The sequence below is a fragment of the Meriones unguiculatus genome, chromosome 21 (assembly GCF_030254825.1).
Source record: "Meriones unguiculatus strain TT.TT164.6M chromosome 21, Bangor_MerUng_6.1, whole genome shotgun sequence".
Lineage (NCBI taxonomy): Eukaryota > Metazoa > Chordata > Mammalia > Rodentia > Muridae > Meriones > Meriones unguiculatus.
The window spans coordinates 32,102,238-32,116,608 of NC_083368.1; the positions used below are offsets into that span (position 1 = coordinate 32,102,238).

At 42.1% G+C, this 14,371-nt stretch overlaps 1 protein-coding gene across 9 annotated transcripts in view; it reads left to right on the forward strand.

The window, feature by feature from the left end:
• Positions 1 to 14,371, forward strand: part of Cdk14 (cyclin dependent kinase 14) — a 537,826-nt gene that overhangs the window by 232,768 nt on the left and 290,687 nt on the right. The gene's annotated exons all lie outside the window — the stretch shown is intronic.

Consider the following 14,371-nt stretch of genomic DNA (forward strand, 5'->3'; position numbering starts at 1 on the left):
GGCAGGGGGATGAATGTTGAGGCTGTATTCAGGAGACCGAGATGTTGAATGTGCTGGAGCTGGAGTCACAGGCAGTTGGGAGCAGTCTGATAGGCATGCTGAGCCATCCCTCCAGTCCCAGTCTCTTAAAAAGAACACCAACATTTGTTGTACCTTTTCATGTCTTTCTAGCTAGAAAATCACAAATATAGCAAAGTTTCAATTAAATTCAATTACATCATTTCATTCTTTCCTCCCTCCCATCTCTCTGATATTTGTACCATTTATCTATTTGTGTATGCATATTCTATAATAATATAATATTTATATATTTGTGCATAAATGTTATATGTTTCAATATATAATGTATTATCTACACATGCACATTTGCATGCTCATGAGCACACATACACACATAGAATTTGCTGAGTCCACTTTTTTTGTTGTTTGTATGTATATGATTTCAGGGCCGACCACTTCGTAATGGGTAACCAATTAGTGGGCCCAGCCTTGGCAGAAGCTAACTCTAACTTTCTCGCCCAGCCTTATTTGCCTGTAGTTCTTTGTCTAGGGGTAGGACTCCGTGAGCTCTTCCCCGTCTGCATTAACATAATATCTGTTGATTGTTATGTTCAGGTCTTGTTTAGGCAGACTTTTCTAGGAGACAGGTTCTCACAGCAAACTTCGCGGTTCATTGGCTCTTGGAATCTTTTCATCGCCCTCCTCCACAATGTTTCCTGAGCCTCATGTGCAGGAAGTATGCTGAAGATGTATCTCTTGGGTCGAGTTGTGGTTTTTCATAATAGTCACCGTTTGCTTTATTATATGAGGGGTGAAATCTGCACTTATCTGTGGGACTCAGGATAAGATTTAGAATGCAGCTAGGGGCTACGCTGTTGGTGTTAAACGCAGTAGCCGGTTCAGTCCTAAGATCCACAGCCTCACCAACCCTGGGTGGTTGCCTAGGTTGTTAAAACAGCCACGAGTTCCCCTCTTGAGTGGGCCTTAAGTGTAATAAGTAACTGTTGTTTACTGCTAAGATAATAATACCACAGATGGACCTTTAGGGACACTGTCATGTCAGTCCCATCAACGTTGTGGTTCATGTGCATCACAGCTACATAGGACCATTAACTGCTTCCCTCCCTTGGCAACTTGCATTGATGGCTTCCCCCTCTTGGCACTATGGAGACTAAACTTCGGGAAAGAGTCTTTCAGGTTAGATCCATCTCAAACCATGTGTGTCCTGTTTTCTAAGTCTGCAGTGTCTTCAGCAGTAGGGACTGACCTTCAGCCTCTGAGAGGCAACCGAGTGTAAAAGCAATAGCCTCTATTGTTTTGGGAATCATGTAGATTACCCTGACATTCACCTGAGTGGAGGTGTCTCATGTCTGGTGCTGGAGTTTTAATAGTCTATGGCTCTTGAGGGGAGCATTGTCCTCCCAAGTGACATAACTTCATTTAAACTATACATGTAGGTACACACACAGTATATAAGGAAGTTTAGATAAACATAAAATAATATGATTCCCCAAGGCTTTATTTAAGTTCCTTGTTGTTTCCATTCACTATGTTTGTTTGATACACTAAATTGTCTAAAGAAACAAAACAATGAATAATGAGGGCAATCTCTACTCTTCCACACCAACCTTTCTGCTCTCTGTTTTTCTACACAGGTAAGCTTTACCTATAGCATGCAGAGTAGGTAAAGCTTACTTTCCTCAGTCTTTAGTGTTCTAGGCTTTTCCTCCTTCTGATGTATCTTATTCATGTTCTAGTACTTTCAGAATTGTTGCCCACTGTTAAGTTTCTAGACCATGTGTCTGTTATATGTTTGTATCACACTTTATTAAACAGAACACAATGAATGGTAAATTAGATTATCTCCAGCCTTTCGCTATTTATGGATAGCATAATAGTGAACATTCTTGTTAATATCCCTGCTTATTTCTGCTCCTGTATGCGCAGGATGAAGTCCTTGGAGAAATACTGCCCGAAGCGCTTGGAGCAATATTTTAAATTTTGATAGCTGTTGACCATCTCTCCTACGTCAAGCATATCCTCACTTCAAAGATATCATGAATGTTTGAATCTTAGACAAAGAGAATAGTTGTTTGCATTTGTTGACTGTGTTTGGTCCTTTAGGGTTTTTCCTAATGACAGTCTGCTGCATTCTTTTCCTCTTATGAAAGAATCTGTCTGCCCATCATAAGCATTGCCTGTTACTTTCTGAATTGGAAGCTGCAGCTTCAGAAGGTCTTTGGAACCAAAGACTGGCTGCTGATACTTTGTTGCTGCCTTGAATTACTGTCCATTTTATTTCTTTGTTCCTCATTTTCTTAGTGGTAAAGTATCAGAAATTTAGTGTCTGCCCTTTCAAAATCCATGAGAACAAATTAGAGAATCAGAGGGCCAGAGACAGGAAGAGATGTTCTGACTGCAGTGATTTTCAATACTCTTTTTTTGGCCAAAGGAAAAGTACATCATTTGGAATATTTGCCCTGCAGCATATCTTTGGATCTGTCAGTCAAGGACTCTGCATTTAAAGTGATATGGAAAAAGGGAAACCAGACAGAGCCAGTGAAGTCATGAGCTAGCAGCTCCAAGGAGCTGGCTCCCTACTGGCAGGATGACTCCTGGGTTTCGAGTACAGCTTTTGGAATGGTTACAGTTTGGTTTCTGACGTTACTTCTTTCCCAGGAATTATGGCCACACTGTAACAGCTTCTCCCATGTCCTTCCTATCCTGTTTCTTGTTCTGTTTATGCATTGGTGGACTCAAAGAACTTCCTGTGCATTGATAACTTCTAAGTGCCTCATAATTGTTACTTTGTTATGTGCAGTCAAAGTGTTGTTGGACTTTTAGGTGACATTCAAGTATTCACTCATGGATCACACACTAAGAACTCCGGTGAATGCAAGGTATAATTGTCTTTGCTGCCTGGGGAGTGGAGGGCTGAAAGCCATGGCAATCATGCTTATTTCAAGGTCAGCTGTGTACTCCAGCTATGTAAACTTTACCTATATCTATATCTATCGTAAGGCCTGTGTGAGCAGGCTTTCTAGAAAAGCTAGAGTTAAACACCTTATTTATAATTCTCAGATCTGTTAGTACCTAACAAAAAATAGAAAGGTTGCATACTCCATATCCTCTGGCTCTTCTGTGATCCACATGTTGTCAAATTAAGCCACCATCTTGCTGGTGAGCTTATGTCCTGCTGGGTACCATGTCAGGATGCCACTCTAGTTTGTGACCGAGCTCTAAAAAAAATGCCATTTCCATGCTAATTTTAACTGTGCATAAAAAGAATTAAGATTCATTTTTAGTGACTGTGCTGGTTTGAATGAGAATTGTCCTCATAGGCAAATGGCTTAATCTTTGAGCCCTGATTGGTGGAACTGTTGGAGAAGGATTAGAAGTGTGGCCTTGTTGGTGGAGGTGTGTCACGGTGGTGGGCTAGAGCTCACAAAAGACTTGTACATTCTCTTTGTGCTTCCTGCTTATGGACCAAGATGTGAGCTCTCATCTGTTTCTACCACCATGCCTTTCTTTGCTTTGCCATCCTAGACTCTAACCCTCTGACACTGTACACCAAATTAAACACTTTTTAAACCTAAGTTCCACTGGTTATGCTGTTTTGCCACAGCAATAGAAAAGTAACTAAGTGCATCTTTTTCCAGTGCATGAAAGGAGCGCTATTATGTCATTACAGGAGCTTTCTTTACGTTTACTTACGTGAAATATACAACTGCACTGTGCTTGTCAAGTAATATCAAGTGGACAGCAAACTTATTTTGTCAACCTATCCAGGCTGGACCAAACACAGTGTACGAAATGACCAGTCTACAGCAGAGGTTATTGCTACGACCTGTGCTCCTTACAGTGATTTATAGAATATTTTCAGTCCTTCTTTTTCTTGTTGATGTTCCTGTAATCCAAGCAGCACTTCACGTGCATACTCTGTAAACTTAACCTCAGCACCAGGTGGAGAGAATAAGAATACACTGACTAATAAGGTTGGCAGGTTGAAGCAGGTCACTTATGGTAATTATGGTAGAATGACTCAGCAACACTGCACAGAAGAACTGGTAGACAGCGCTTCTGACTTCAAGCATCTAGACCAGAGAAGGTTACCAAATGAAATGGCTCTGTTGACATCTGAAGCTGAGGAGGGACTTGGTAAGACCCAGAGGTAGTGAGAACAGGGCATAGGGGTAACTTAGCAGCAGTCTGACAGGACACGCGTGTTGGAGGTCACAGAGAGGCTCTGCACGACGTGAGTGCTCCCAGAGCGTGGCAGAGCTGGGGTAGAGTCGGAGCGCTCTATCAAAGGCCTATTGTGCCAGGTCTAAGCTCTGGTAAGATGCTATTGGAAGTCTTTACAAGGAGAAGGGAATTTGATCAGATAAAAGCAATTTTAAAAAGCTGGTTTGAACAGCAATTTTTCCCTTTAGTACTGTTATTTTCTTATTACTCTCTGGTAAAAAGATTTTACTATAGTAGAAATGCTGCATGCAACGTTTTCACAACAATCAAGATATATATCTGATGTCCTTCTAATCATTACTTGAAGATTTTCTGCCTTCGACACCTGGAAACACCTGAAGATAAAGGGAATCCGAGGCCATGGTGGTGCGGGCATGGGGGAATCTAAGAACAAATATAGGAAAATGAACACAGAGGGAAACAGCCAATGCATAATTTGATTCCAAAAGCACTGTAGTGTTGTATCAGGATTGAGAAGGCCTGGCATTTGAGACCTGAGGCCACATCTACAGTTTCAGTTTCACAGCTAAGTCAAACAAAGCCTTGAGTTCAGAATTCCTGAAGGTGGCATTCACCGTTACAATTTGGCAAGGATTACTTCCATAGTGTTCATTGAATCAGCCACCTTTGTAGAAGCCAAATTATGGATGTTTTCAACACAGTCTGTATAGTGCACATGAAGCTAGGTGACATTTTTAGAAAAGAAAATGCAAGCCGGTGGCAGTCAGGTGCATCTGTGCAGGCGGTTGAGGATGCTGATGGGGGAGGGTTGCCATGTTTCTCAGGAGCTGACTGTGGTGGAGGCAAAGGCTGGGTGTGTGGTTGGTACCAGTCACCTAGCACAGGGCAAGACAGCCCCACCTCCTTCACTACACACTGAGGTTGTTTTTTTAACTAGACACCAGATACAACTTCATTTCTTCTGTTGCCAGTGGTAGTGACAGGAATGCAAAATTTCTGGATAATTTTAATTAGTAACAGAGAAGTCTATTTTTTATGTGTGACTTCTTGACTACTCTCTTGAGCGGTAGCAAACTGAACTTACCTTGCGAATTCAAAAGTCATAAAATATGTAATATGCAACCTATCTCTTCACTCACGTAGTTCTCATAGTAAATCGTACCTTCAAATGTCTTGAGTTAAGCATTTGTAGAATACTTGTGTGAAATCTAGCACCAGTGTTGGCAGCTTCTGATGAGGAAAAAACAGTTTTTAAGGGTGAAATAGGAGCCCTGAATGCTTTTGAAGTTGCTGTTATTGTCTGTAACAAAGTTAATTTGCTAGTGGAAAGGAGATTTAGAGAATTCTTTTCAGAAAAAAAAAATTCGGGAAAAGCATCTCCCCAAAGTCATTAAATAAGATTTTGTTCTGTGTGACTTGACATAAACAAGAATCATTTTTATCGCCATAGCCTCTGAATGTTGCAGTAGCTGGAGTAACCTGGAGCAAGAGAGAAATGCAAGCATGTAGAACCTGGTATTCTCTGGTCTTTCCACCGTGTTTAGAGAGTTAGGCTGAAGCCATAATTGCTCTCATTAGATTATATGTCTTGGGAAGATCTTGCCCATCAAGGCACAGTGAAAGAGTTCTATCATCTGTAGTCACTGCAAAGGAGGGTGTGTGTAGGTGGAGGGGAACCAGTTTGGGTTCAGCATGCTGAACAATACAATAAGTCAGTATGGTCAGCTCGGGCATTAGGTAAGTGTGGCCTGTCCAGTCCTAGGTACCTTTTATGATGTCTTGCCAGGGCCTGTGGTGATGGTCATGGGACTGAGATGTGTAGGCCAGGACGGCACACTTTGTCCTGAGTTGTGCTGTAGTGTATAACTTCCTTCTTCCTTCCTATTCAGTCCAATCAAGTGCTAGTCTCTTGAAATCTCAGTTTGGTATCCACCAAAGTTAGCGTTTGGTTTTCATTGCCCTCTCCTCTCCCGCCTGGGGTATTGATCTGTTTGCATTGTCTCTAAACACAGGCGTGTCTGTTTCCCGATGCGCTGGGCCTGTCGCATGGTGCAGCATGTCTTTTTCCCTGACTTTGGAAATTGTGCTGTGATTTAAAGGCCGTATATCCATGAGCTTATCAGTGTTCAATTCACACCGCGTTGCTATGGGTTGACTTTTTTGCCATTTTGAATTGAACACAACAAAACTGTATGCCAAAATGCTGCTAAAATTTTAGAACCAAGAATTTCTTGACTTGTGGCTCGGGATTATAACTTGCAGTGGAGTTTGTTACCGTGGTGTGTTCTGTCTCTCTCTTTTTCTCTCTCCCCACTGTGTACGTGTGTGTGTGTGTGTGTGTGTGTGTGTGTGTGTGTGTGTGTATGTGTATTTGTTGTGCACAGGTGTGTTGTATTGTGTACATGTGTATCTGCTGTGTATGTGTGGTGTGTATACATATGTATATGTTTGTGTGGTGTGTGTGCGTCTGAAAAGGTACCCCCTAGAGTGGAGGACTCTGAGCACAGTGCAACTCTTGCTTGTCTCGTGTTTCTTCAGGCATTATTGGGAGATGCAGCTACGATAAAGGAGACATTGACCTTGAATTCATATTTGCTTGTATGGAAGGATTAACTACTAATCAGTTTCCTTTTGTGTTGCTGTGATAAGTACCCCAACAAAAGCAACTTAAGGTGAAGGGGGCTTATTTCGGTTCACAATTCCAGGTTACAGCCTATCACTGAAGGGGAGTCTCTCTGGCAGGAGCATGGGGGAGCTAGTCATGTTCCATCACAGTTAAGAGCAGAAAGCAGAGAATGCAGACCCGGCAGCGCTCAGCTCACCCTCTGCAATTATTACAGCCCACAATCCCCAGAGCAGGGGATGGTCTCACACGCAATAAATGTGGGTCTTCCCACAAGAATTAAAGTAACAAAGAGCGTCTCTCATGGACATTCCCAGAGTTATCTGTCCTAGGTGTCAATTTGACGGTTAATATTAGCCCTTGGAAGATATTAATGTAGTTTTATATAGAAAGAGGTTGGCTTAAGTCTTGGCCAACAATAATAACATATATGATTTTAAATCTTTATTCTTGGTCAGAAGACATAAAAAGCCACATAGCCTTCTTATGGTGTGTTTTGTGGGGTTCTCCTCACTGTATCTGTAGTGCTTGTGTAATAAAGCATGAAATAGTTAACATGGAATGAGCCTCTGACACCATTAAAAGTAGCCTTTCAAGCCAGATAAAAAGCCAACCAATCAACCAACCAACTCTGGTGCTATCAAGTCTTCTAGAACTTCTTCCCCAAATGGCCTCAAGTCTGGGCCAGGAGCACAATCACTGTTGTCCTCCCCCCCCATCGCCATGCACCTGCAGATCCCGCAGAAGTTCCCAGTGACGTGCGTGCATTTGAGAAGAGCCACGTGTTCAGCCTTTGCGCGGTGCCCGCCTTTGTGTGGGTCGTTCCTGTAGCAAACAGGCACAAGATGGACTAGACTGTGAACGGGAGGAGTGGAAGTGGTTTGCAACGCGAGGGTTAATTTTAACTTCAGGGAAATCGCTCTTTAGGAAAGGGCAAATCATTCAGTGTTCCTGAGAGAGTGAAGTGCTCATCACTGTATCTTTCCTAGTTCCTTCGTGTCGAGGATGATAGCTAAGACTGCCGCTTAGGTTTCAGTGCTCCACGGCGGTGTTTGTTCTGTAGCTGCTCCGTGTTTGTGCAGTTAAACTTCTGAACCCTTTTTATTTTGTTCAATCTGATGAAAATAAAGAATTCCCCAGATACATTTTAACTTATGAAAAAAAATAATAATGCTTCTTGGTCACAGGTGTCTCAAATGACACAGAAAATACACGAAACGGCGGTAAATGTGACAACGTGTTTGTGAAAACTTGGACAACCCTTGGAAACAGTGGGGCTTTTCTTGTTGAACTATGCAATATTGCTTCCTATGCTGACAGTTCTCACGGTTAAGCTGATCTAACAGAGGAATCTGATCTCGGAGTGATAGAGTGAGTAGTCATTGTGTGTGCGGCCACAGTGTGAACGTGAAAACTCCCAGACGCGTGATCTTTGCAGGCAGTCAAGTGATGGATAAGAGGGTAACTGCTCTTAAGGGGTAGGTGGAGGCCAAAAGTTCCAATAGTGTGGTCCAGTTTTGTGTCAGTGGGGAAATCAGAGAGGCCGAGCAGTAGGAATGTGTAGGGGATTGAAGTTTTTGTCCATGTCCCAGAAAAAAGGGGGGGGGGAAGCAGATATTATTAAAGTATTTCTAACTTGGTATTACTTTTTCATATTTGAATGACACCTGTGAAACAAAAAAGCTTTATTATTAAGCCTGTGTGGGATTTAAGTCCATATGATGGTATATTTGTTTTGGCCCTATGTTTTGGAATCGCTATGACCTCTGTCTCACATAACTCACATAGCTCAGAGAGTTATGTGCCTAGAAATCACAAAGCGTATGCTGGGGAGATGGCATACTTCAACACGAAGTCCCGAACCTATATAAAGAAGAGAATGTAGCTATTGAGTGTGCCTATATATAGTGCCAGTGCATAGAGACAGAAGGATCTCTGAGGCTGGCTAGCCAGTCTGGCCAAAATGGCGAACTCCTGGTTTAATAAGAGACCCTGCCTCAGAAAATAAGGATAACTGGGAAGGACACTCAGTGTTGACCTTTGGTCCCCACATGCATGTGCATGCATGTAAACTGGTGCGCGCACACACACACACACACACACACACACACACACGTATAAAAAGTAAACATAGGGTTAAGCTACAATCACATTTTTATTAGTCTGAAGTTCTCTCGTGTGTGTGTGTGTGTGTGTGTGTGTGTGTGTTTGCTTATACTATTGGATATCATTAAGGGAAGACCCAGAAATGAGTAGAACCGTGGCATGTACAATTAATTGTTCTTCAAGCTTGTACCTATGTCGGCAGCATGCATTACAGAATGTGAGGGGAGTACCAGGCCTGTCGGTCTTCAGGATGCCTGCTTGCTCTCATTCTGTATAAACCATATCCCACCACAGACACAAGAGAACAATGAGTCATTGTTTTCTTTCCATTTCACCCCAGTTCATCACCCCAGATTTTCTCACTCATACTATTTCAGCTCAGAAAGTACTCAGAATCCACTAACAAGTCAGGTCTGAGTTCTCACTTGGAGTTGTTACTGTTTATACTGCAGTGTGAGTTTCAGAGTATGGGTTGAAAAAATTGTATCTGTTGTTTGTGGCTTGAGATATGGTCCGATCCTTGAGCTTTATGGATATTAATTACTACATCCGGGAATCAAGTATCAACCTCTGCATCTCTCCCGCTGGCCAAGAACAAACGTAAAAGATGACAGGAAATGGTAAATACCCAATTTCTTCCCCAACACTGAATTTGCAGAGATGTGTTGTGTGCCTCCCTTCTTGGCTTTCCTAGGAGAAGTTGACATTTTCATATCATAAAGAAGGCTTCTATTCTTCATTATAAACAGTTTCTCTCCACTGCACTGGAGGATTAATCAAATGAACCTGCTTTGAATTTCTGCCTTGATTCAGATGCTATTTTTATCGTGATGGAATCGGATTTTATATGAAACTCACCACCTGTAAATCAGAGTGGAGACTCTCTGCGTTCTCAAAGTGGGAGGTCCTGGTGCGACTGACTGATGCCCTGTCTGAGTTTGCCACTTCATGCTGGAGTTTCCTGCATCCCAGTTAACTTTTTGAACGGAAAACCTTCCTTTGTATTTTTTTTTAAATCTTCAAAGCCCAAAACTATATATATATATATATATATATTTTTTTTTTTTTTCCTCCATCCTAATCCAAATGTCCTACCGTACTCAATTGTTTCACTTCAAACCTGCATGGTGAATTGAATTTGAAATGTTGCTGGGTGGTTGGCTTAACTTTGTACAGGAAGGAAGCATACTGAGTTACCAGTGCAAATGTTGCAGATTTTGATCTGTATGCAAACTACGGGAAAATAACACATGGTGAATTTATGACAGAGCTGCATCTATGAAGGGTGTTACTTTTGACAGTGTAGAGAAGGGCAGACTGGCTCCAGAACTCTCTGATGTGGGTCTCTGGATTGACTTGGCAACCAGGAGACTTACTTGCTTTGATGGCAGCGGAAACTACAGGATTGGGCACCTTCTACAACTAGTGGCTGCTGGGTTGGCAGCCTCAAAGTGGGTCGTGTCTGTCACCTGTCCTCGTGTTGGTAGATTGCTGGCTGTTTTCCACTGTCAAATGCCATTTTTCTGTCATCACCTTTGGAAATAGTGGCTCTGTCCTTTTCCAGTTACAGATTCATTATGCTAATTTCAAAAAGAGCACTTACTTTCCAATATTGATACTTATTTAACTGTCAGTGTGTTGAGAAAGCATACATAAATATATTCTGGAATCTACAAACTGTCAAAGTTGAAACCTATTTAGAAGATATCTGGAGGCTTTTAAACATCATATAGCATTGGTCAAATTAAAGAATTAATATTTTCTGTGACGTTAGAGTTTTTCAAGGGGGAAAAACCCCCACTTTTACTCAAGATGAAAATTCAACAAGAATTTGGTGTTGTGAAATTGTGGGGAAAACACAGCCGCGCACAATAGATGTAAAGATATTATTTTGAGAAACAAGCAAGGCTCTAGGAGGAAGCAGTGAGAAAAGAAAGGCAGAAATAGGGAAGGTGGGCGAAAAAGAAAGCAAGACAGAGCTGCTCTGAGTGTGGGGTCTTATTGCAGTCGTAGCCCCCGTTCTTTCTCAGTTTATCTGTACAGATGGGTCATCACTGAACTTGACAACATAAGAGGGCTTTGAAAAATGAAATTGGACAAGATTACAAATAATGTTACATAATATGTTTCTGAAACTTGCCTCACACAGCCAGGATCCTTCCTCACAATGTGATTTCCGTAGGTCCTTAATTTGTTTCCTTTGTAGGTGTCTCTTCACGGAGGAGGTATTAAGCGCTGTCCTGGCCATCAATTTCAGACACCCTGCTGTGATTTGAAATAACGGTCCCTTCTGAAGTCAGTTTCAGAAGAGAAGTACAGAGAGATAATCAGCAAATGTGAATTTGGTTCTACAGAGTAACAAACTAGTCCTGGAAATTTATTAAGGCTCTAATGGCACAAATCTGATGAAAGAGCTGAATACTTAGGAGATTATAAATTGAGGACCCGAGTTCATTTCCCAGCACCCATGTCAGGAAGCTTATAACCTCCTGTAACGCCAGCTCTCAGGGACCAGACAGCCTCCTCTGTGCTTCATAGCTCCTGGACCCAAATGCACATTCTTTGTTCTTATATGGAGTTAAAAAGATGTAAGACTAAATACAGCACTTGCATCTGAAAGCCACTGAGGTCTTTTGACTAGAAATCCACTTAGATCTTTTGACCCTGTAGTTCCATTAAAAATATTATTGTGTGTGATAGTGTGAAATTATAAAATTAATAGATAGCCACATATATCTGTTCATGAAAGCAGACATTTAAATGTGTAGGTTAATCTAAATCTTTTCTGGTTTTGTGGCAGTGTGTCAGAAAGTTTGCTTATGGAGACTCAGGTTTGGAGTCGTCTAATTCCATTTGTAATAGAAGGAGGAAGCATGTAAGGGGAGAGAATCAAGGGAAATATCAAGATTTCACTGACTGGGACTTGAAATTATTACCCACGGTAGCTCAGCTTCTCTGGTTTCTGGAGGAGGAGCTATGGAGTGGTCCTAAGCTGGAATGATGTCATCAGCCCGAGGCGTGCGGCTGGTGGAAGGTCCCGTTACCTTGAGGAAGGGCTGTCAGGTGGCTCTGATTCCTCACTCAAGTAATAACTACCCGTGGTTGAGGGGCAGGAATAACTGGCAGCCAGTGGATTTGAGCTCCTCTATGTGCTGGGTCTTGTGTGCATGTGGGGATACACCAGGAGGAGAACTGTCCTTTTCCTTGCTGAGCAGCCTGATCTTGATTCCTCTCTCCCACACTCCCACACAGCACAGGTGACTCATTCCTCATGATCAATAGAAAACCTTTGCAAGCTTGTGAGAACAGTGCTGGGGAGGCCTAAGAGAGGGTCAGGAAACTAAAGGAACAGCGATGGGCATTTCTTTGAAGCTCCAGAAAACACTAAAGAAGAAGAAAGGTGGACTCAGTGTGGTTGACAGCACTGCCTACAGCAAAGGAAGCTGAAGGAGTGTTGGCTGCTGGAAAGCATCACCTCCGTGGAGCTGAAGTTATGTAAAAAAAGGGCAGCCCACCTTGAATGATGTTGAAAAGGAAGAAGGAAGGACAGGGGCACAAGAAAGATCACGAGGGATGGAAAGGGACAGCTCGCCTCTCACCATTGGCACCAACTGTGTAAAGGAGGGTGAACACAGCAAGAGAGAGGACTCTCAGCTAGGGATCCTGTCCATCAGTGAGTGAGGATGGAACAAAGGAACCTGCATCTGCAAAACAGCTACAAGAAATGAGAGAATAGGGATCTCTGCACTTTAGCCAATGATATCCCCCAGGAATGCACCATGAAACTAAAGAAAACTATATGGAACATTGTCATATGAATTAAATATTTTTCTTCATTCTTTTGGCTATATAAAATGAACAGCAAGCCTCATTGGATTGAAAATACTAAAGCTCAGCGGAAAGTGAGTAAAAAGAAAAGAGAAAATGAATTAAAATGAGTGTTAACTGAACCCCTGAGAAATACAGAAGATAAAAACCAACAAAATAAATGAAAACTAAATTGCAAGGTGTTCAGGGGAAATGCAAATAGTAAGCAACTCCACATTTAATAACTATAATAAATGTAAATGGCCTAACCCCATCAATTAAAATGTAGACATTGGAAGAAAAGGATTTCAGGATATAAAAGTGAATAAAAATAAATTAATTTAAAAAAATTAAAAACCTGTATGTTTCAGTTGTATGCTGTTTGCAAAGCTTCACCTTCTTATGGCAATATTGCTAAGATACAAGAAAAAGGATCCTAAGATCCACCATGTAAACAACCACATTCAAACTGTTAAGGGCAGATCAAATAAATCCAGTAACAAAGCAACATGCATTCGTAAGAGGGGTAATTCACAAAGATAAAGGTATGTGCAGTGAACATTTGCACCCCAAGCACCTAATGAAGGGATGAGGAGATCGTGGATTAGCTAATAGGCGCATGCCATCAAGCCTGGCAGCCTGAGGTCAGCAACTGGGAACCATGTGGTGGAAAGAGAGACTGACTCCTGCAAAAAGCTGTCTGACCTCCACACACAAGCTCCTGTCCAGGTGCATGCACACTAGTTTGCTGCGATAAATTCTGTGACCAAAAGCACCTTGTGTGGGAAGGGGTTTCGTACATCTTACGGGTAATAGTCCAGAACAGATGGAAATCAGAACAGAAACCCCAGCAAGGCAGGAACACAAAGACAAAATCGGGGAGAAATACTGCTTACTGGCTTCTTCCTGCCTTCTGTTTATCTGACTTTCATACTAAGCCCAGGAACAACTGCCTGGGAATGCTACCATTAACAGTAGGCTGGGGCCTGCTGCATCAGTGAGCAGTCAAGAAAATGCCTCACAGACACACTCACAGTCCAATTTGATAGAGGCAACCCCCATACTGAGACGCCCTCAGATAACTGCGGACTAAGTCCTGTTGGCAGCTGAAGCTGATTAGAAAATAACACACAAAGTAAATAAATAAATGTGAAAAGAATTTAAAGAAAGAAAGAAACATAGATAATGCAAAAGATACTTTGATTAAGGCACATTGTCGTGAGGGACATTAACATTGCACGTTTGGTAATTGGTAAAACTATTATTCTACTCAGAAAGTCATTAAGGATTTAGGAGAACTCAATGATATTATGAGGCAATATGGTCTAGTTGATATTTACAGCACCTTCCACCCAGTATTAGAATAACACCCACATGGAACATATGCTAAGCTAAGCTGTATTTGATAGGAAATAGTCTTCATGAAAGCCAACTTCAAAAATTTAAAAGAACTGAGGGCAGGTGAGACGGCTCGGTGGGCAGAGGCCCATGCTGCCTAGCCTGATGACCTGAGTTCCCATCCCAGAACCTGCATGGTAGAAGGAGAGAAGCAATTCCTGCAGCCTGTCCTCTGACCTCCCCACTTGTACTGCGCCGCATGCACACACGAAAGCTCTCACACACGAAGAC